At 43.4% G+C, this 23,702-nt stretch overlaps 1 protein-coding gene across 1 annotated transcript in view; it reads right to left on the reverse strand.

The window, feature by feature from the left end:
• RELL1 (RELT like 1) overlaps window positions 1–23,702 on the reverse strand; it is a 76,773-nt gene that overhangs the window by 35,464 nt on the left and 17,607 nt on the right. The gene's annotated exons all lie outside the window — the stretch shown is intronic.

The following is a 23,702-nucleotide window of genomic DNA, read 5'->3' on the forward strand; positions in this document are numbered from 1 at the left end:
GTGAGATTATCTATACATCGTGGAGTGAATGCACAGAGTTTCAGCAAAGGGTCCACACAGAGGACACACACCATCATTAGGTGGTATCATAGCAGAGTCCTCAACGGCTAAAAGCACCGACTCAGGAGACTTGGGGTCAAGTCCCAGCTCCACCACTTTGCAGCCGTGTGAATCTGGGCAATAACTTAATCTCCATGCCTTGGTTTCTTATGAACAGACATACTAATAGTACCCAACCCACCCCTCGAGGCTTGTTATGAAGATGAAATAAATGAATACACATAAAACATCTAGAACCATTTCTACAAGAAAGCAAATGCTCAACTACACAGCAGGCATCATTTTAGGCATTTGTGACTTACCCCTGAGCAAAACAAAGACCCTTGTCCTCAAGGAGCATATGTCCCAGAAAGATATAGTAAACTGACTGACCTAGTACATGAAAAAAGAGACAAATCCAGGATGCATCGGGTTTGGGGCCTAGGGGCGCACATATAAAAATGAAAGTGCATGCATTTGCGTGTCTGCTTACCAACCCGAATGATCATTTATGGCATGACTGTTCCATGAAAAGCACCAGCTGGGAGCTGGATAGAGAATGGAAAGCAAGATAGCATGACCAGTGCCAACGTGGAGCCTGTAGGGAAACAGGCGCTAAATAAGTGAACGCCTGGGCAGGAGAAGGTCTGCACGGGGCGCTAAAAGAAACAGGAACAGTGGGGACCTGTTTTATGACCTCAGAAACAGTGCGGCTGGGAAGGGGGCCTCTATGGCGGAGAAGGAGCCATTTGCTTCTGGACAAGTGAGAGTTCCACATGGACTTACACCAGAAGCAGCTAGCTATCTGGGCCCACGAGCGTGCCAGGATATCCAGGGAACTGAGTCACCTCCATGAAGGAGGGAGCCCAGCTCGTACAATCAATGATTCCGCCAGTTAAGATAACGGAGAAAGAGCCGACTGTGTGGAAATTCAGCCAAGGATCAATTCACACACACAAGATGAAAAGGGAGTTGTCACACCAAGGAGGTGACGTCAGGAAGGATGAGACTAAAGGAAAATGTGGGGTTTGACTGAAGTGAAGTCTCATTATTTGGGGTACTCAGATTCTGAAGTGATACAATGAAGTTTTCTGCATCACAGAGATTTACGCATATTGCTTAAGAAACCCAGAAAGCAGAAATCTAGATGCATTTAACTATAAACTCTCTTGAGAATATTTTGGTGGGGGGAAAAAAAGAACTGTATTGTAACGATCACATGAGGACAAACACCAGGTGTGAAATGACCACATTTCATCACTGCAGTAAACAGTATCAAACAGAGGGCTGTCTCACTTTCAGATGGAAATAACCATTATCTCTGCCCATGAAAGGAAACTGCTGGTTTCTCAGGTTTTGTAAAAGGTGGCATTCTTTATATTATCATGAAACCTCTAGAATTCGGGGATAAGCTACATATTTATTCTGATTTCTCTCCCAAGAATATAATTAATAAATGGATGAATGAATAAAAAAGAGTACACACACACACTTCCCTAAATATATGCAAACATCCAAATTAGGGTTTAACATCAAGACTTAATTTCAGTAAAAATGAAGAAATATTTAACTCCCTTAGTAATTCTAAGCATTTCATTTATTAATTCCTTTTAAAAAACATATTCCATGCAACAAGAATAGATAAAGCAGGCAACGTGTTAAGACTGAAAGAGTTTTACGCAGAATCATGGTCGGTTTCAATCTGGAAGTGGTAAATTCTCTTTAGGGAGCAGCAGAAACAGGAATGAAAACGGGGGGCCCAGCATTGAAGCCAAGCATCTCCTCCTCAATCAGGTGGTTAAGAATGGGTGTTCATCATTAACTTGACCTCTAGGAAACACTTGAAAATACTATGAATTCACAGTTTGTGATTTATAGACAGGTGTCAGTCATTTAATCTCATAATTATCACACCATGGAAAAAGCTGAGGAAGATGTGACTCTAAATTAGTGAAACATGAATTATAGAGATGCACTGTAGCTGAAAGGTCAGACTGCCTAGCATAAATAATTGCTTGGCCACTAACTAGGCATGTCACCTTGAATAAGTTTAACTGCTCTGCTCTCAATTTCCTCATCTGTAAAATGGAATCAAAACGATTGTACCTTTCTACAACGGTTTCAAAATGTGGCCCCAAATTCTTTGGCAGTCATTGTTTTAAGCCACTAAGTTTTGTGGCAATTTTTTATATAGCCAAGTAACTGAAAGACTATTTGTTAAATTCATAGTGAGGATCACACACATTAATGTGTAAAGCACTTAGAGTATTTAGGAAAAGACAGGCACTATTAGAGTGTTTATTCTTGGGCTTCCCTGCACTCAGGTGGTAAAGAATCCGCTTGCAATGCAGAAAACCTGGGTTCGATCCCTGGGTTGAGAAGATCCCCTGGAGGAGGGCATGGCAACCCACTCCAGTATTCTTGCCTGGAGAATCCCATGGACAGAGCAACCTGTTGGGCTACATTCCATGGAGTTGCAAAGAGTCAGACATGACTAAGCAACTAAGCACAGCATATAGAAGTGTTTAGTTATTCTCTTGATAGAACTGCACTACCCAATGCAGCATTCACTAACCACAAGTAGCAATTTAAATTTGTCAATTCAAAATAGATAAAATTTAAAATTCAGTTCCTTAGGTGGACTAACCACATTTCAAATGCTCAACAGTCATATGTGGCTAACTGGTTCATATTAGACAGGTCAGATAAAGAACATTTCCATCTTCCCAAGAGCCTCTTGATAAAGGTAAAAGAGGAGAGTGAAAAGCTGGCTTAAAGCTCAACATTCAAAAAACTAAGATCATGGCCTCCGTTCCCATCACTCCATGACAAAAAGTGGGGGAAAAGTGGGAACAGTGGCAGATTTTATTTTCTTGGGCTCCAAAATCACTGCATATGGTGACTGCAGCCACAAAATTAAAAGATGCTTGCTCCTTGGAAGAAAAGCTATGACAAACCTAGACAGCGTATTAAAAACCAGAGACATCACTTTGCTGACAAAGGTACATACAGTCAAAGCTATGGTCTTTCCAGTGGTCATGTATGGATGTGAGAGTTGGACCATAAAGAAGGCTGAGCACTGAAGAATTGGTGCTTTCGAAGTGTGGTGCTGGAGAAAACTCTTGAGAGTCCCTTGGACAGCAAGGAGATCAAACCAATCAACCCTGAATATTCATTGAAAGGACTGATGCTGAAGCTGAAGCTCCAATACTTCGGCCACCTGATGCAAAGAACTGACTCACTGAAACAGACCCTGATGCTGGGAAAGATTGAGGGCAAGAGAAGAAGGCAGTGACAGAGGATGAGATGATTGGATGGCATCATTGACTCAATGGACATGAGTTCAAGTGCCGGGAGCCAACACACGAGACCCTACCCCTAAAAAGGCCATAGGGGAGAAAACCTGACGGGCAAGGCAGATCAGGTTTTCAGGGGTTTTCGAAAAGGCCAGCTCACGAGATCCCACCCATGACAAGGTCACGAGGAGAAAGCCTGGCAGGCAAGGCAGATCAGGTTTTCAGGGATTTTGAAAAGCTGCCCCCGGCGCTCACCTTAAAGATGATATCTGTCTTTCTGATGCCTGCTTCAATGGACTACTCCCTAATTTCTCTGACACAGGCAGGAAGGCCTTCCCGGATCTCTTCCCAATTAAGAATCAATTTAGAACTTTAATCAATAAGTTTCCCAGGTGGTGGTATTTTATGAGATTATTCAGCGTGAAAGGAGTGTTTTAATTTAAACTCCTTTGCTGGTAGTTTGTTAGCCAAATGCATTTATGCACTTGGTACTAATATGCATGATTGCTTATAATATCCTAATCATAAAATAGCATAAAGAACTTGATTATATAAAAGCCCTAATAGATATAGAGCCCTTTTTAGAGTTAAAGGAGTCCTATTAGAAAACATAAGAAAAATTGTTCTATAGGTGGTTATTGGGTTGTGATTTGCTTGTTGTGTTTATGCTTGCTGTATTTTTGCCTTTAATGTGCTAAGGTTGTGTTATAAAAACCATTGTTAATATAGTTAAAGATCTAGAGAAATAAGAACTTAGCCCTAGTGTGGTAACAATGAGATGGTTGTTAATTGTCAGTCAGGAGTGCTAGGCAGAAGCTGCCTCACCAAAGTCGCAGAGTCAGTATGGGGTAAACTTCTTAGATAAACGCAACTGACAACTTTTGCAGAAAGATTAATTTTTGTATTAACAAGAATATAATTCTACTCTGTACTATTTCCCTATGACACTGTTACCTTTCAGTTAAGGTCACCATAAAAACAGAAAATAGGTTTACAATCACCTGACCTGCATAAAATATTAATAGCCCCAAGGCCAGAAGATCATGTGCTAAAAATTACTATAGAATTAGAAAGCAAAAAAATCCTGCTTTTCCTAAAAATCAAAATGATGTAATGCTAATCCTGTGTAATCATGAGTAAGCATCTTGTACCTTGAAAACATTCTGTGCAAGGGTATAAAACCGGTTGTCAAAAAGTAAAACACAGACTTGGCCCTATCAAGGCTGGTCTCACGTGTCTTCTCTCTCTCTTGCCGACGCCGTTCATCCTGAGGGTGCCCCCTGGATCCTGCCAAGGCTGGACCCCAGCATTCAAGCAAACTCAGGAGACGGTGAAAGACAGGGAAGCCGGGCCTGCTGCAGTTCATGGGGTCGCAAAGAGTCAGAGGCGACTGAACCAGTGAACAAGAAGAAGTTATATTGTACAGCCCTGTTATAGACTACAAAGAATCATTAAAGAGCAAAATGTTGACTGGAGGATCTCTGTTGTCTACCTCAGCAATTTAAGAATAACTTTTAAATCATAAAGTAACTATTCACAATCAATGCCTAAGATACTGGTTAACTTAGGTAGGCTTAATGTTTTTTCAATTTACACTAATAATCTGCTGAGAGACACCATGTCCATCTTTTTTCTTCATCCTTAGCTGACTCATATCTGAATTCTGAAAAACAGAGTCCAAATTAATAGCAAAGGTTGTTGTAACATTATTTATAAAAAGTCAAAAAACAGCAACAACTGCATGTTTGACAATGGGATAATAATAAAATATCTAAGTCAACCACTGTCTATCCATTTGATGGAATAATATGCACCATTTAAAACTATTCATGAAGATTTTGTGAAGATATAGGGACATACTTACAATCTAATATTGAATTTTAAAAGATGGACTCAAAAACTGTACATACTGTTGGATCAAACTAGTTAAAAAAAAAAGTACATGAAGGTATAAACTACACGAAGAAATAACCAAAATAGTAAGTGATTCTTGGTAATTGGATAATAGGTTAATGATTAATTATATTTCTATGCTTTTCTGTAATTTTTTTAAATTCTTACATATGTATCACATACGTACCAAGGTGGTAGACACTTTAAAGGAAAAAAAAGATACAGAGCAGAGGTTGTGAGCCATTTGAGTCATAGATCACCGATCCCTTTGTAAACCTGTTGGATCCTATGGTTCCTATTTCAAAATTGTGCTTCCAAATTCTGTGACCTCTGGACCATAAGGTAACAGAAGTGCAAGTGACTTGATTAGGATGATGCCCAAGCATCTGCATGAGTAACACAGTGAGCACTGGTGCCATTCGCTGAGATAAAAATTATCTGGGAAAAAAATCAAGTTTGAATGGTGCTGTGGGTTGAATTTTGCCTCACTCTCAATACGTATGTGGAAGGCCTAACCCCAAGTACCTGAGAACGTGAGCATATTAGGACACGGGGTCTTTTTACAAAGGTAATCGAGTTCAAATGAAGTGTTTAGGGTAGACCCTAGTCCCATGTGGCTGTTGTCCTTTAAAAAAAAAAAAGGAAATTTGGAGGCAGACAAGCGCAAAGCGAAAACATCACGTGAAGACAGAGATTAGAGTGATGCTTTGGAGAAGCCGAGGAACACGAGAGATTGCCAGCAAACCACCAGAATCCACAACAGAAACGTGGAACAGACGGATCCTCACAGCCCTCGGAAAGAGCAGCCCTGCAGGCCCTCATCTCGGAGTTCCAGCCTCCAGGACAATAAGACAAGAATCTCTCCTTTTTTAGTCACCCAGTGTGCGGTGTTTTGTTACAGGGGGGCCTGGCATGTATTAGCATATATGCTAATGTACTTGCACAGAGAAGACAATACTCCATGTGTAGCTTTGAACATGTAGTGACAGAGGTAAGCAGGGGCCCTTCAAATGGAAATTCCCAATGAGCAACTGGATCCACTCCATGAGGAACTGGGAAGAGAAGCCAGGACTCTAGCTTGGAACACAGAAGGAGTTTCCAGAAGGAATGAGCAGTCAGCTAGGTGAGATGCTTCAGGAGAGAGCAACTAAAATAGGAAGGAAATGTAAAATGGTGCAGCCACTACGGAAAATAATATAGAGGTTTCTCAAAAAACAAACAAACAAACAAACAACAACAAGAATAGAACTACCACATGATCAGCAGCCCCATTTCTGGGTGTCTATCCAAAAGAACTGAAATAGGATCTTGAAGACAGATCTGCACTGTCACGCTCTTCACAGCATTATTTACAGTAGCCACGCCAGAGGAACAACTTAAATGTTCGGATCTTTGAGCTGATAAAGAAATGTGACATGTTCATATAATCAGATCCCATTCAGCTTTTTTTAAAAAGGAGGAAATCTCACCATAAAGGCAAGAAAAATGGACTAGAAGACACTGTTGTCATTGTTGTGGGTGTTGTTCAGTCACTAACTCATCTCCGTCTCTTTGCAACCCCACAGACTGCAGCACACCAGGCTTCCTGTCCTCCACTATCTCCTGGAGTTTGCTCAGTGATGCCATCCAGCCATCTCATCCTCTGTTGTCCCCTTCTCATCCTGTCTTTAATCTGTCCCAGCATCAGGGTCTTTTCAAATGAGTCAGTTCTTTACATCAGGTAGCCAAAACATTGGAGCTTCCGCATCAGTCCTTCCAATCAATATTCAGGGTTGATTTCCTTTAAGATTGACTAGTTTGATCTCCTTGCTGTCCAAGGGACTCTCAAGAAGACATCAGGCCAAGTGAAACAAGCCAGTCGCAGAAGGACGATTACTGCATGATTCCACTTATGTGAGATTATCTAAAATAGTCAGATTCACAGAAAGAGCAGCATGGTGGTTTCCAGGAGCCAGGGGCAGGGAGAAACGGTACTGCTATTCAATGGGGATAAAGTTTCAGTTACGCAAGAGGAATAAATCCCAGATATTTGCTGGACGGCATTGCGCCCTTAGTTAACAATACTGCATTGTGCACTTAAAAATTTGTTAAGTGGGTAATTCTCATTTTAAGTGTTCTTATCACAGTAAAAAATAAAATAAAATAAACAAATAAAAAGAAAGAAAAAACACCCTAAGAAGAATATTTCAAAAGAGAATTGAGAAAAACTGAAGACAAATTGGGCCACGTAGAAGTTTGCATTAGAACACATGGAAAATCTCTAATTGCTGATTTAGGAAGCAACTTGGGATTTTTTTTTTTTTAACTATCCCCTTGTTGAGCTTTGCTACCTCTTTCTCCATAGTTTCTTGAAGTAAAATCCTAAAACACATACATACATCATACATAAAATGAAAAAATAAACACAATAAAACAGGAAAGAAACACCATTCGGTGGGAGATCTTTATGGCCTTGGAGGGAGCGGTTTTTCATAGACAGAAGGGAAGACTAGATTCCCTGGGCTGAGGCGCAGAAACAGCTCAGCTTGCTCTTTCGAGACGCTTGATCTGAGCATTAAGGGTCAGGGAGTTCACCTTCAGCATGAGAAGAAACTTTTCTTTGCCTTTCTGAATTTTTTTTTTCCTGGCTGCACTGCGTGGGCACACGGGATCTGAAGTTCCCCAGCCTAGGGTCAGGCCGGGCCCCGGCAGTAAACGCGTGGGGTCCTAACCACTGGACTGCCAAGGAAATCCCCGGAGTTTTTTTTAATGACTGAAAGCAGAGTGTTTCTTTACAGGCAGCAGAAAAGGAGCCAAAAGGAGAGTCTGAATGGTGTGTACAGTGATGACCTTGAGGACCTGGAGGAGATGGTTTCCGTAAGAAGGAAGGAGGTGGATTAAAAACTCGAACAGGTAAAAGGACACCTTGTCCTCCAGAGGCAGGGGTCCACGAGTGAGTCCTTTAGGGTGGCCGGAAGGACCACAGATGGGAGCCTCCGCTGTCTCTCAAGGTAAGAGATGGCATCTGTTGAGACCCCAGGGAAGAATAAGGGGCCTATGAGGATGGTGAGGCTTAGTGGAGAGTCTGCAGGAATGGGAGAGGACTGCAAAGGCATTCGGGGCACAGCTGAGATGGACACCCCAAATCTGCACCTGGGCTAACCCATGCGGGAGGGCCACCGAAGCAGGAAAGAAAAACAAGAGACCCAAGGGAATTAGACACCAGGGATCAGGGTCAGAAAGGAGTGCAGGCCAAAACAGAGGAAGGAAGAGGTTGGTTTAAGGTAGAAGAGGTCTAGAAGTGCTGGAAGTCTAGCTCAGACTGGTCTGTTACTCCTCTATTACCACCAACAAGAACTACCACCACCACACTTAGGGAGCATTTAGAAGCCACCGCTAAGCTAAGCATTGACTCTTCAAAGCAAACTTCGGCCACAGCTACCAGTATTCTCCCCATGCTACAAATGGGAAAGGAAGCACAGAAGGCTCACACAGTCTTCTCAAGGTCACGTTGCTACTACACGGCAGCACCTAGATTCATGCCTGCAGTCTGGATCCTGCCTGCAAGGATGCTGCTTCCTCCTCCCTGCCCTGAGGTCATCACTTACCAACGCTTCTGTTAAAATGCGAAATGTTGCTTTGCTCTCATATTTCACAACTGAGGCCAAAGGCTCCCCAGATCTCAAAACGGAGTTCCAATTAGGACAGCAGGAAGTAGGATGCTTTGAAAATGCCTACTACCAGACCTCAGGGCAGTTTCCTGGATGAACAAGTGTAAAACTGAATCTGTCCTCAGTCTCTGAGCAGGGAGTGTCTCAGCTCTTAACTGATAAACATGATTCCCTTCCATAACATCACAAGTAAGTCATGTCCAACAAAATCCAGGGGTTATCAAAATCCTTTGCGTTTTTCCTAGACCCAGTCAGGTTGTCTTAATTCACTGTATTTTGAGGACACAATTGTATTGAGTTTTGCCAAGATCCTGTTGACAAAGTCACAAAAGAAGGCAAGAAACGGAGGAAGAGGTATGAGGAATGGCTCAAAGTCAACCCCCTAAAATCAAAAGCAATTTTCTAGCCTGGTTTCCAAGTAATACTTAAGTTTCCAACTGACCCCAACGGTAACAGGAGCTGAGAAGCAATGGCGCAGAAATGGCATTCCTCAAACCTAGTGGGCATAACGTAAGGGTTGCTAAAACAACGGGGAAGACGGTGATAGCCTGAGACTCCAGATAAGGAAGCCCTCATGACTCCTCCCAAGTAGCTTCATTCCAGCCAGGGCCAAGAGCATCTGGATGGCTCTGAGAGCAAGTCTATCAGGAAAGGGGTACGTTCTCAGAAGCTTGGGTGACCCAACAACTGTGTGATGGGAGAAAAGGACTTGGCCGGAAAGTAGATAGCCTACCCAGCTTGGTTGGAACATTGCTTTTAAACACACTCACACACCCTATTTTTTTTTTTTCCAGCAAAAACATTCAAATCACAGGACCCAAAAGCAGCCTATTTTTGGACTACATTACTGACTAGGAGGGCAAAATCTGCATTTCTCTAAAGGGGTTTTTCTTCCTCCAGCTCTTCCCTGACTGCCTCTGTGATTCACCTCTCTGTGCCTCAGCCTGGTGAACTGGAATATTATGTTCTGGTGCCCATGTCCCTGGTTCTTGACACTCCATACTCAACCTTCTTCAGCTCCATCCACAATTCCCTCTGGGTTGGTAGACCACACACACCTACCCTCCTGTGTCCACAAGGCAAAATCCCCCAAATTCTAAACATAAGAAGTCTTATACCGCATTTCACAGCAAAACTCAATCTGCCAAACTCACTGGTAGCCAAACTTGATCTGATATGAGGCTATTTACAACCTCTACTCCACTGAGTCTGCTGCACAAATATGAATATACTTGATGAGACCTCTCAAAGGGGCTTGGGCCACAGGGCTCAAGGGTTTCCGAGGGTCACAATCCTATGAGGTGTGTATTCATTAGAGGGAGGAACTGGAGGTGGGGGAGGGTCTGTCACTTGCCCGGGGTCACACGGCTGGAAACGAGTAACCGCCTGGAGGAAAAGCCAAGCAGATCTCATTTCAGGACAACGCTCACAGCCAGCTCACACACAGCCTCTCAAGCCTACTCGGCTGAGCTAAGATCTATTAGCTCCTGAAAAACAACCTCCTTTATTAAGCTAATTGTTGAAACACAGTTTAAATCAATTATGTACATAATGAAAGGGCAGAATGCAAAGCAGATTCTACAAAATAAAATCATTCCCAATTATTTCTATTTTTGGCTACAGAGATAACCAAGGTCATGGAGCACTTAAGAGACACCCCCACCCCACCCCCAGCACCACTGACCGAGATACAGCATTTGCCCAAATCTTAAAAGCTTAAAATGTATGAAGAGAACAAATGAGCGCATACGGAAATTGGAACACAATGAACTTCAGTATATAAATAAGTCCTAAACTTTGTAGTGAAACTTCAGGCGGCTACCAGTTTCCAAAGGCCTCCCAGATAGACAGCTGCTACACCCCCCTCGCCCCCTCCACAGCTGTGACAAGACAGGAGGGGGGACCCAGACAGGACCCACCACCCAGAGTCCACCCACCCGAGACACAAAACCCCTCCCAACGCGCACAGCCGTTCAGTTACCTTCACCTTGCTGAACTGCTTGAAACGCTACCCTGATACTGGAAGGTTCTCTTTTTCAGTTTCACTTTTTTATTTTTAACTGGAGGACAATTCCTTCACCGTGTTGTGTTGGTTTCTGCTGCGCTTGATTCTGGACAACAAAACCCACTATAGGAACAGATGGAGGCCCAGAAAGCCTTCCTCAGAAAAACATGCATAAATCATCAGTGTCTGGCTGTGAAGCCCTGACTGACACGTGCGTTTGGCTAAGAGGTCCCTTGAAAAACGCAGCTGGCTCTGAGGTTTCTGCTCATACCCGGGAGAGACCAGCTGCATCTGCGTGGGCCTAGTTGCTCAGTCGTGTCTGACTTCTTGTGACCCCATGGACTGTAGCCCACCACGCTCCTCTGTCCATGGGATTCTCCAGGCAAGAATACTGGAGTGGATATTCTTCTTGGAGAATATCTTCTATCCCTTCTCCAGGGGATCTTCCTGACCCAGGAATCGAACCAGGGTCTCCTGCATTACAGGCAGATTCTTCACCATCTGAGCTTCCAGGGAAGCCCCAGATGCACCCTGAAGGATGCTAACATGGAGTGCTCAGGGTAGCAGGAGCACCCAGGATCCAGAGACAGGCATTAAGCATGGGAGAGAAAATCAGGGAGGAGGAAGCACCCAAGAATTCAACATACCGGAACACTCACCAGGAAAGCTCCTCGCCTCCCCCAGCACTTGGCTAAATGTGGCTTCAAAGAGCTTTTGTTAGAAATAATAGGACAAAATGAGGTTTGTAAACCTGATGGCAACCTGGTTCCAGATTTTAAACAATAAAAATTCTAAAACAGCAATAAAGGCTAATGAGGACAACAGGAAAATGGATTAAACGGTATTACAGACTTACTGTTTATTTTCTTAGCTATGATGATGGTGTTGTGGTTATGTGGAAGGAAGTCCTCAGTCCTACAAAATGATAGCAGAGGGATTTAGGTGAAATGCAACACTGTCTACAACTTGATTTCAAAGAGTTCAGCCAAAAAGAGTAGGTAAGTGGATGGATGGATGGACATCTGGACAGAGAGGGTGAGTAAGTGAATACGGTAAAATGTTGGACCCAAGAGGTTCACACAGCAGTCCACTTTACTTTTCACCTTCTCTGTAATAATAAAGTTCTCTAAGTCCTACGTTGTCACTTTTTAAATAGTCTTTGTGGGAGCCTAATTATTATTTTTAATGGGAAAATGCATTTCAATTTCTAGCGTACTTTCCAATTACTCAAAACGGAATGTCTGGAGCATAACCCTTCCTTAAGCTGCAGTTTCTTTGTATAAGTACCACAGGAGGTGAGAAGGGAAGTATTATAATTAGTGTGGATCCAAGGAGAAAAAAGACTTTATATTAGGTTTCAAAAGAAAAACTGAATTTGGCTGGACAAAAAGGAAATAAACATTCTTGACAAGCAGGAGGTTGGTAGGACAAAACTGAATTACTCTTGAACCCCAGGTAGCAACCAGAACAAAGGACTGAAACTGGGGTGACGTCAATATAAAGATACAAAAATACTTAAAAATAATGCCAGAAACTGTAAATATTTGCTATCCCAGGCTTCCATTTAAACTAGAATGGGAAAACTAACTCTGCAGAGTAAAAGTTCCTATTATTCTCCACAACTGTCCCAGATTTGCCATTTAAAGTGATTTCTTAAGGCCACAGAACTTTCTGACCAAACACAACTCTTCAAGGGCGCCAAAAGATTGAACACAGAAAGCAACCACAGCCTCATAGCAACTCCTTGGGAAGGGAATCAGTTTAGGATACAGGTGTTTTGAAAAGCCAAGGAGTTCAACTTCTAGACGGTTCCCGAATCTTCCAAAATACCTCAAAGGTTTGCATTTTGACAACACAGAAGTCTCATCTAACCTGAGCGCACCCCCATGGGGTAAAGTCAGCTTGCCAGTGTCCACACTGGGGCACAGGCCAGGAAGCCACCCGCCATGCCGCTAAGACAGAAAAGGCCGAGCAGCTCTGCGGGGAGCCCCAGGGGTGGGCACATTATGGGGTGCTCTGAGAGGGGTGTCGCTGTTCAGTCACTCAGTCAAGTCCAACTCTTTGCCACCCCACGGACTGCAACATGCCAGGCTTCCCTGTCCTTCACCATCTCCTGGGGCTTGCTCAAACCCGTATCCACTGAGCTGGTGATGCCATCCAACCATCTCATCTTCTGTCATCCCCTTTCCTTGCCTTCAACTTCTCCCAGCATCAGGGTCTTTTCCAATGAGTTGGCTCTCCGCATCAGGTGGCCAAAGTATAGGAGCTTCAGCTTCAGCATCAGTCCTTCCAATGAACATTCAGGATTGATATCCTTTAGGATATCCCAAGAAAAAGAAAGGGAAAAAAGCAAAATGGCTGTCTGAGGAGGCCTTCCAAATAGCCGTCAAAAGAAGAGAAGCAAAAAGCAAAGGCGAAAAGGAAAGACATACCCATTTAAATGCAGAGTTCCAACAAAAAGCAAGGAGAGATAAGAAAGCCTTCCTAAGCGATCAATGCAAAGAAATAGAGGAAAACAACAGAATGGGAAAGACTAGAGAGCTCTTCAAGAAAATTAGAGATACCAAGGGAACATTTCATGCAAAGATGGGCACAATAAAGGACAGAAATGGTATGGACCTGACAGAAGCAGAAGAGATTAAGAAGAGGTGGCAAGAATACACAGAGGAATTGTATAAAAGGGATCTTCATGACCCAGATAATCATGATGGTGTGATCACTCACCTAGAGCCAGAAACCCTGAAACGTGAAGTCAAGTGGGCCTTAGGAAGCATCACTACGAACAAAGCTAGTGGAGGTGATGGAATTCCAGTTGAGCTATTTCAAATCCTGAAAGATGATGCTGTGAAAGTGCTGCACTCAATATGCCAGCAAATGAGGAAAGCTCAGCAGTGGCCACAGGACTGGAAAAGGTCAGTTTTCATTCCAATCCCAAAGAAAGGCAATGCCAAAGAATGCTCAAACTATCACACAATTGCACTCATCTCACACACTAGCAAAGTAATGCTCAAAATTCTCCAAGCCAGGATTCAACAATACGTGAACCATGAACTTCCAGATGTTCAGCTGGTTTTAGAAAAGGCAGAGATCAAATTGTCAACATCTGTTGGATCATCAAAAAAGCAAAAGAGTTCCAGAAAAACATCTACTTCTGCTTTATGGACTATGCTAAAGCCTTTGCCTGTGTGGATCACAACAAACTGTGGGAAATTCTTAAAGAGATGGGAATACCAGACCACCTGACCTGCCTCTTGAGAAACATGTATGCAGGTCAGGAAGCAACAGTTAGAACTGGACGTGGAACAACAGACTGGTTCCAAATATGGAAAGGAGTACGTCAAGGCTGTATATTGTCACCCTGCTTATTTAACTTATATGCAGAGTACATCATGAGAAATGCTGGGCTGGATGAAGCACGGAATGCCATGGAATCAAGATTGCTGGGAGAAATATCAATAACCTAGACATGCAGATGACACCATCCTTATGGCAGAAAGCGAAGAACTAAAGAGCCTCCTGATGAAAGTGAAAGAGGAGAATGAAAAAGTTGGCTTAAAGCTCAACATTCAGAAAACTAAGATCACGGCATCTGGTCCCATCACCTCATGGCAAACAGATGGGGAAACAATGGCAGACTTTACTTTTTTGGACTCCAAAATCAATGCAGATGGTCACTGTATCCATGAAATTAAAAGACACTTGTTCCTTGGAAGAAAAGCTATGACTAACCTAGACAGCATATTAAAAAACAGAGCCTGGTTGATGAAATTATGCAAGCTGGTATGTCTTCTCTCAAAGGGTGACTGAGTTCAAAATCAACTCTGCTAGAAGCTGAGACTCAGCACATCTTACATCCAATTCCCATTATGGAGCCTGAGCCATTCTCAATTTTGACACAATAAATGCAGTTTATATTTGTTGGTCTTAAAATAAAAAATAAATAAATAAAAAACAGAGACATTACTTTGTCAACAAAGGTCCGTCTTAGTCAAGGCTATGGTTTTTCCAGTGGTCACGGATGGATATGAGAGTTGGACTATAAAGAAAGTTGAGCAAATCAAAACCACAATGAGGTACCATTACACACCAGTCAGGATGGCTGCTATCCAAAAGTCTACAAGCAATAAATGCTAGAGAGGGTGTAGAGAAAAGGGAACCATCTTACACTGTTGGTGGGAATGCAAACTAGTATAGCCGCTATGGGGAACAGTGTGGAGATTCCTTAAAAAACTGAAAATAGAACTACCATATGACCCAGCAATCCCACTCCTGGGCATACACACTGAGGAAACCAGATCTGAAAAAGACACGTGCACCCCAATGTTCATCGCAGCACTGTTTATAATAGCCAGGACATGGAAGCAACCTAGATGTCCATCAGCAGACGAATGGATAAGGAAGCTGTGGTACATATACACAATGGAATATTACTCAGCCATTAAAAAAGAATTCATTTGAATCAGTTCTAATGAGATGGATGAAACTGGAGCCCATTATACAGAGTGAAGTAAGCCAGAAAGATAAAGACCATTACAGCATACTAACACATAGATATGGAATTTAGAAAGATGGTAATGATAATCCTATATGCAAAACAGAAAAAAGAGACACAGATGTACAGAACAGACTTTTGGACTCTGTGGGAGAAGGCGAGGGTGGGATGTTTCGAGAGAACAGCATGTATATTATCTATGGTGAAACAGATCACCAGCCCAGGTGGGATGCATGAGATGAGTGCTCAGGGCTGGTGCACTGGGAGGACCCAGAGGAGTCGGGTGGAGAGCGAGGTGGGAGGGGGGATCGGGATGGGGAATACATGTAAATCCATGGCTGATTCATGTCAATGTATGACAAAACCCACTACAATACTGTAAAGTAATTAGCCTCCAACTAATAAAAACAAATGAAAAAAAAAAAAAAAAAGTTGAGCACCGAAGAATTGATGCTTTTGAACTGTGGTGTTGGAGAAGACTCTTGAGAGTTCCTTGGACTTCAAGGAGATCCAACCAGTCCATCCTAAAGGAGATCAGTCCTGAATATTTATTGGAAGGACTGATGTTGAAGCTGAAATTCCAATACTTTGGCCACCTGATGCAAAGAGCTAACTCATTTGAAAAGACCCTGTTACTGGGAAAGATTGAAGGCAGGAGGAAAATGGGACGACAGAGGATGGGATGGTTGGAGGGCATCACCAACTCAACGGATATGAATTTGAGTAAACTCCGGGAGTTGGTGATGGACAGGGAGGCCTGGTGTGCTGCGGTTCATGGGATCGCAAAGAGTCAGACATGACTGAGTGACTGAACTGAACTGATCTTTTAGGATTGACTGGTTGGATCTTCTTGCAGTCCAAGGGACTCTCAAGAGTCTTCTCCAACACCACAGTTCAAAAGCATCAATTCTTCAGCATTCAGCCTTCATTATGGTCCAACCCTCATATCCACACATGACTACTGGAAAAACCATAGCTCTGACTATATGGACCTTTGTTGGCAAATAATGTCTCTGCTTTTTAATACACTGTCTAGGATTGTCTTAGCTTTTCTTCCAAAGAGCAAGCGTTTTTTAATTTTATGGCTGCAGTCACCATCTGCAGTGATTTTACAGCCCAATAAAATAAAGTCTGTCATTGTTTCCATGGTTTTCCCATCTCTTTGCCATGAAGTGATGGGATTGGATGCCATGATCTTAGTTTTCTGAATGTTCAGAGAGGAGTGTAAGCAAGGGCAATGCCCAAGGTGCTGTGGGCCCCGGGAGAGCTCAGCAGTTTGGACCCCAGCTGAATCTCCCCTCCTCTTTTCCTATTCTCTTACCCTTTCCTCTCCTCTTTCTTTTGCTATTTTCATACTTGTCCATTTGGGGATTTTTAGTTACTGTAACTGTTTAGTAACTGTCTTTAGTTACTGTAGCAGTCAGTCTCTTGAAAATGGCTGGAGGACAGGAGTGGAGTGAGACTTTGTAGACCTTTCTGTGCCTTTCAAATCAGTAAACTATGGGGCTTCCCTGGTAAAGTGGTAAAGAATCCAGCTGCCAGTGCAGGGGACACAGGTTTGATCCCTGATCTGGGAAGATCCTGTATGCCACGGGGCAACTAAGGCTGTGCGCCCCAACTACCGAGCCGGCGCTCTAGAGCCCAAGAGCCTCAACTACTGAAGCCTGAACACCCGAGAGTCCGTGCTCCACAACAAGGGAAGCCACCCAATGAGAAGCCTGTGCACCGCAAGGAAGAGTGGCGTCTGCTCACTGCAGCTAGAGAAAAGCCCACGCAGCAGTGAGGACCCAGCACATCCAAAGATAAACAAACAAAATTTTTTTTTTAATTGTAAATTATATCCACTCAAGAAAGAAATGCAATTTATTTAAAGACATTCTTGCTATGACTGCACAACAATGGGACTTCAGAAATTTAATATTGACTTCAGATTCTTCTCTAAAGGTGGTGTGCTATAAAGAATGAGTTGCTATAAGAAGGTAAACATAGAGTAGCATTTACATAGTGTCTGCAGTCTCCAGGAAGTGTTCTATCCACAGATGCTTCATACACAATTCCAGTTCATTTCCACAACATCCATAAGGTAGGTTATCTCATTGCCCCCATGTGCAGGTGAGGTCCACAGGGGTTCAATATACATGGGGTTCAATAACAAGTCCTAACGTGTGGTGGGACAGGATTTGAGCCAGGCCATGTGATCCCAAGGCCCCACACTTTCAGCCACATTGTTTAGTAGCGTCTGGAAGAATGGAGATTGGTTTTCAGCTTTACCTAGTAAGTGGCACACGCCTCACAGTAACAGGTGGGTTAAACCATCATCATTGACCAGAGAGCTGGGCTGAGACCCACATCCACATTCATCCACTCAAATGCCCTAAAGCTGCTTTTCTCCAAATGACCCTTTTATATATGATAAACACCAGAATCCACATGCATCTTAAGTGTAAAAAATCATCTTCATGGAAAAGGATTAAAGTCAGCGAAAGAAGTATGACATTTGTATTGAATTTATTTTTTAAAAGATTCTCAGCAGCTTAAAATGCCCCAATATTAATTTTAACTACAAAAAAGCAAAAGATCACTCTATAGTAGAACTCTGATTCCTCCTTAACTATTCTATTATGAAAATAAAAGGAAGATTTGCCCCTATCTATTGAAAAGCATCTTGTTCACAGTGTACATTTTCACATAATTACTCACAAACTATTTTACTTAGAAGCAATTCTATAGCCATCACAAACATAATTTGTGCTAACAATGTTCATTACAAGGTATCTAAAAATCAGGAAGAAAGAAAGAAGAAAAGAAGGAAGGAAAAATAGAAAAGGACAAACAATCTTCAATCATACACATTACTAGCTTGAGACACCGTATAGGATATAAAAGTTTCCACGCAGATGACACGACCCTTTCATTGTTTTATCTCAAACCTCTAATCCCAAGGAGGTAAACAAGAGGGTGGATGAGATTCTCACTTTGCAAATAAATCAGTGATGTAACATGACATTAAAGGGGAGAGGCAGAGAAATAAGCCAAGTAGAAAAACCAACAGAGCCTGTAACAGCCTCCCCACTCACTTTACTGCAAACACATGTTGGGCATACAGTAGCCAATGTTAAGAAACCCAGCAGAGGTGACAGAATTCGCAAGAAAAGCCCAATTTAAGTCAAACATGCCTATTTCCCCAAGGAGGAGGGAGAAGGTCCTTTTGCTGTACGCCTGACCCCGTCACAATTCCTGGAACACAGTTTTGCTGTGCTATGCTTAGTCACCAGTTGCGTCCGACTCTTTGCAACCCCATGGACTGTAGCCCACCAGGCGCCTCTGTCCATGGGATTCTCCAGGCAAGAATACTGGAGTGGACTGCCATGCCCTACCCCAGGGGATCTTCCCAACCCAGCTGGCAGCACCTTAAACGTCTGCCACATGGAACCTGTGAATCGTGAAAGCAGATTCCACCCTCCCCGAGCAAGCATCCACTTTCACTGTAACTGGACCAGCAGTTTTGTTAAGATGCTATTTGATGGAACAGAATGGCCAAGGTACTTGTGTCTTCATTTGCCAGATGCTGACAGCTTTTAAAAACATATATAAATAGATTCTTGTCAGAGTTTGGATGACTGATCCACCCTGCAGCTTTATCCATTTATTAGGTAAGCCCTTTCCAAAAGGTGTACATATACCAGCAAACTCCTGTATTCTTCCAAATCAACAGAAGTTTCCCGTTAGCAGACATTCAAAGGAAGGCCCACAAAGAGCAGGAGGTACCCAAATCCAGTGGGGGAACTGGCCCTCCAATGCATTTTCACCAAACTCGATCACGTTCCACACTGCCGTGACCTGTCAAGGAGCAGAGCTGACACGCCCTCACCAAAGGCACTGCCCTCCTTCCACAGGGGCATGGGCCCCAACAGATCTGTTCCTGCACACTCCTCACCAGATGCCAGGCAGGGACTAGGTCAGGAATTATTCAAAATATGGGAGGAAGTTAACCAGCAAGGGCCAGGACAAAACCACCCAACGGGAAGAGGAGAGGCCAGGATGGCCTATTTCTGGCAGACACTGCAAGAGAGGGACCCGGGGAGGAAGGGGTTTCCTTAGGAACCAGTGATTCCACCGAGGGGGCGCTGACACGGAGGACCAGGCTTCCAGGAACTAGGTCCCTGGATTTCTGGATACAATCAGCCCCAAACAGGGTGGGAGTCCAGCCAAGTAATTTCCACTACGCAGAAGAAAACACTTACTAACCACGTGGGAAAATAAAGGGTGTTGCCGAGCTGGCTGATGCTAGTAAGCAAGGGCTTCAGGAGGGAAGACTGCCCGGCACCCAGCCCTACACAGAGATACTGGCAGATTCTCAGGGGGTGTGTTGGGGGTTCACCATCCCGCTTCCAGGGCCTCTGGGATGCTCCACCACTCTATTGCCAACTGCTGACAGCAGCAAACCTTCACCGAGTGCTTATATATGAGCCTGGGATCTTTACTTGCATTTTTTTTTTTTTTAATCTTCAGGACTCTTAGGTGTTACAATGAAACCCATCTCAGAAATGTAGGCATTAAAGAACAACGTACTGAAGTCAAAGTCACTCATCTGGGGAATGGCCAGGATTTGAACCAAAGTCTGCTGCAAACAAGGCATGAGCTCTCAACCAAAGCTGCTCCCTAGAAAGAATGGAGGCAAAGCAAAAGCAAGTTTTTTCCTGGCTGCACTGTGTTCATTCAACTTGCTTCCTGGCTGTGAGAACCCAGGCAAGTCCATTAACTTCCCAGTACCTCAGTTTCCTCACCTATAAAATGCAGATAATAACAGAATGGTTTCTGAGCAGGAAATGAAATGAACTCGGGTTTAGCAGAGGTCTTTGCACAGAGTAAGTGCTCAGTAAACGTTATCAAACCAGTTCAAGGAAATCAACCCTGAACAATGACTGGAAGGACTGGTGCCGAAGCTGACGCTCCAGTACTCTGGCAAGCAGACGTGAAGAGCCGACTCTTTGGAAAAGACCCTGATGCTGGGAAAGACTGAGGGCAGGAGGAGAAGGGGACGACAGAGGATGAGATGGTTGGATGGCATCACCGACTCAACGGACATGGGTTTGAACAAAGTCCAAGAGACAGTGACAGACAGGGAAGCCTGGCACGCTGCAGCCCATGGGGTCGCAAAGAGTCGGACACGATTGTCAGACTGAACAACAACAAACATTATCCAGCATTGCAGCGATGCTTGTTACCGGTGGTAACAAGCGTAAACGCTGCTATCCTCACAAAGTTGCCGGCTCAGCTGGGAACACAAAGCCAAGATACAGGAGACTGAAACTAAAGAACGTGAGCCCGACTGGAGGGCAGTGTGAAGTGTGGGGAACAGAGCAATACCTTAAGCCCTGAAAGCGAGGAAGCAGCTGCCCTAGGAGGCACTCTTGGGGCCCATCTTCAGCTCCCGCAACACGGACATCGGTCCAACTTCTCTTCCTTCCAGGAATAGGAAGCCGGTAACGATTAAACAGAAAACTACAGAAGTCCTAAACACAGGGTTTTTCCAGTTAGTCACAGGTTAGGTCAGGCAGTGTTCTTGCTAGGCAGGCATGCGGCCAGCCTTCTGGGAACATGGGAACTGGCGAGCAGAGGTGGCACCTGTGGAAGGTCACCGTCCAGTCCCTGCAGGGAAGTCACAAGTCCTTTGACGCAAAGGCTCCCCCGGGGCTGTTAGCGCAAAGGGAAAAGAAACTAGGATATTTTCTATCCTAGACCGCTTCAGAAAAGGCAAACAGCGGCAAGATTAAACAGATGTAACTAGGAAAACCCTAGATACAGAAAGCGGAGAAGGCAAGGGCAACCCACTCCAGTACTCTTGCCTGGAAAATCCCATGGACGGAGGAGCCTGGTGGGCTGCAGTCCATGGGGTCGCTAGGAGTCAGACACAACTGAGCGACTTAACTTTCACTTTTCACTTTCATGCATTGGAGAAGGAAATGGCAGCCCACTCCAGTGTTCTTGCCTGGAGAATCCCACGGACGGGGGAGCCTGGTGGGCTGCCGTCTATGGGGTCGCACAGAGTCGGACACGACTGAAGTGACTTAGCAGCAGCAGCAGCAGATACAGAGAATCTGATTTTGAAGGGGAAGAAATGAACGTCAATAGCCTGAACTCAAATAAGAACTCTGAAAACCAGCAGCAAAGGTTAGACACATAGAAAAATACTATAAATAATAGTCATACACTGATGTATAGTATCAGTGCTTTGCATAATTACTAGACCAAGCACTTCACAGGTATGAACTTGTTTAACCCTTACAATAATCCTATGAGGTAGGCACTATCATTTTCAACTCCATCTTTCAGATATGAAAACTACAGTGCAGAAAGGTCAAATAACTTACACCAAATCACACAGATAGCAAGTAGCAGAGGTGAGTTTTTAATCCAGGCAGCCTGTCTCCAGAGCCCCAAACTCTGCGCTATTGCTCGTGAGAGTTAAGAGTTTTAATATTCAGTAAAGTTCCACAAAATGGGATTATCCATGGCTCATCTCTATGGTGAGTTAGAGTCTTGAGTAGAAAAATCTATGGGTAATTATTACTCATCTAATCCAGTAATAAACCGAGAGTGAGAGAATGGTGAATCACCTATTGGGAAGAGAAGGTACATTTAAGTTATATTCTCTCCAGGTCAACTTATCTATTTTTTGGCATTAAGTACTAATTTTTAAAAAATTCCTGCTATGATTTATAAGAATCAAATCAAAAAAGCCATCTGATCTGCATTCAACACTGTTGAAACTGCTGATTACTTACTGAAATTTCTAAACTTTCCCTTTGGCTTTTAAAACAACAGAAGCTATTCGCCTGAAGGGATCAGATTTGCCATATCCCTTTGCCCAAAATGATTGCAATTGTTAATGGAAAATATTAAGTGAAGGAATAAACATAAAATCATATTTTGAGCTAACATGATCTCAGTTTTTCTTGAAAGGAAAAAAATACCAAAACGTTTACATTAGTTATCACTGAGTAGTGAGATTATAGGTTATTTTTATTTTCCTTTTAGTATTTTGTATCTTTTGTTGGTGGAATTTAAGAGCTGTTTTTTTTTCTTTTTTGATTTTTAACATTTTCTAAAATGTCCTGATGCCAGTCACGACAGTTGGTTTTTTTCCCACTGCAAGTAGAAAGTCAGCAAAGAATCTTCATTCCTATTAAGTTGAACTCTATGAAACTGTTGTCACTGCAGGTCAAAAACAGTGGAAGACTGGTAATTTCATATACCTTATCCTAATAGTAAGGTAAAGCTGTAAAGGTAAACCAAAATACTGAAAATGCCTTAGTAAGGAGACCACCTATAACTGCAGTCCATAATATTTACATACTGGATATCCCACTGACTGAAGGCAGAGAAAATGCTATGCAATCTTTGGTCTACACCTTAGGAGAGAAGGTTCAATAGAAACCACAGAGAGGTGTAACTTCTGCTTTTATTACACTATAAAACACAATGTAAATATATAAGTAATATGGCATGGGCCTGATCATTTTTTTCTTTCCCACTATACTTTTTTTAATCAGTGTTTCTTTTTCTCTGTGTTTGGCGGGGCTGGGTCTTCCTTGCTGTGGCGACTTTTCTCTGGTTGTGAATGGGGCAGTGCTCCGGCTTCCCATGGTGGTAGCTTTTCTCGTTGTGGAGCAGGGGCTCTCGAGCAGACAGCCTTCAGTAGGTGGGGCACGAAGGCCCAGCATCTGCAGCTCCCGGGCTCCAGAGCACAGGCTCTATCACGGCCCACAGGATTAGCTGCCCCGCAGCATGGGGGATCTCTCTAGATCAGAGATTGAGCCTGTGTCTCCTGCGTTGGCAGGGGCACTCTTTACCACTGAGCCAGCAGGGAGGCCCCATTACACTTTTTTTTTTAAAGCCTTTTCAGTCTTTAAGTAGTAAACAACCATAATTTCAAAGAGATTATTACGGCCACAACGTTTTAATATTATGAACTGATGTTTCCCAGTGGGAAAGATGACTGTTTCATTTTCCAACAGCCAATTCTCCATCACCAACTGGGTGTCCTGCAATTCACTTAAATTCTGACACCAGCTCCCTGGAGTTAGTGCAAACCCCACAGTTTTTAAGGGCTCAGTCCCACAAGGACCACGTCCATTTCAGACACCAACTGCAAAGAGCATCTACCAATTTAACCGAAATGCAGTACCTGGGTACAATCTCAAAAACAACAGAATGATCTCTGTTCATTTCCAGGGCAAACCATTCAATATCACAGTAATCCAAGTCTATGCCCCAACCAGTAATGCCAAAGAATCTGAAGTTAAATGGTTCTATGAAGACCC

This window comes from Muntiacus reevesi, chromosome 16 (assembly GCF_963930625.1).
Source record: "Muntiacus reevesi chromosome 16, mMunRee1.1, whole genome shotgun sequence".
In the NCBI taxonomy this organism is placed as follows: domain Eukaryota; kingdom Metazoa; phylum Chordata; class Mammalia; order Artiodactyla; family Cervidae; genus Muntiacus; species Muntiacus reevesi.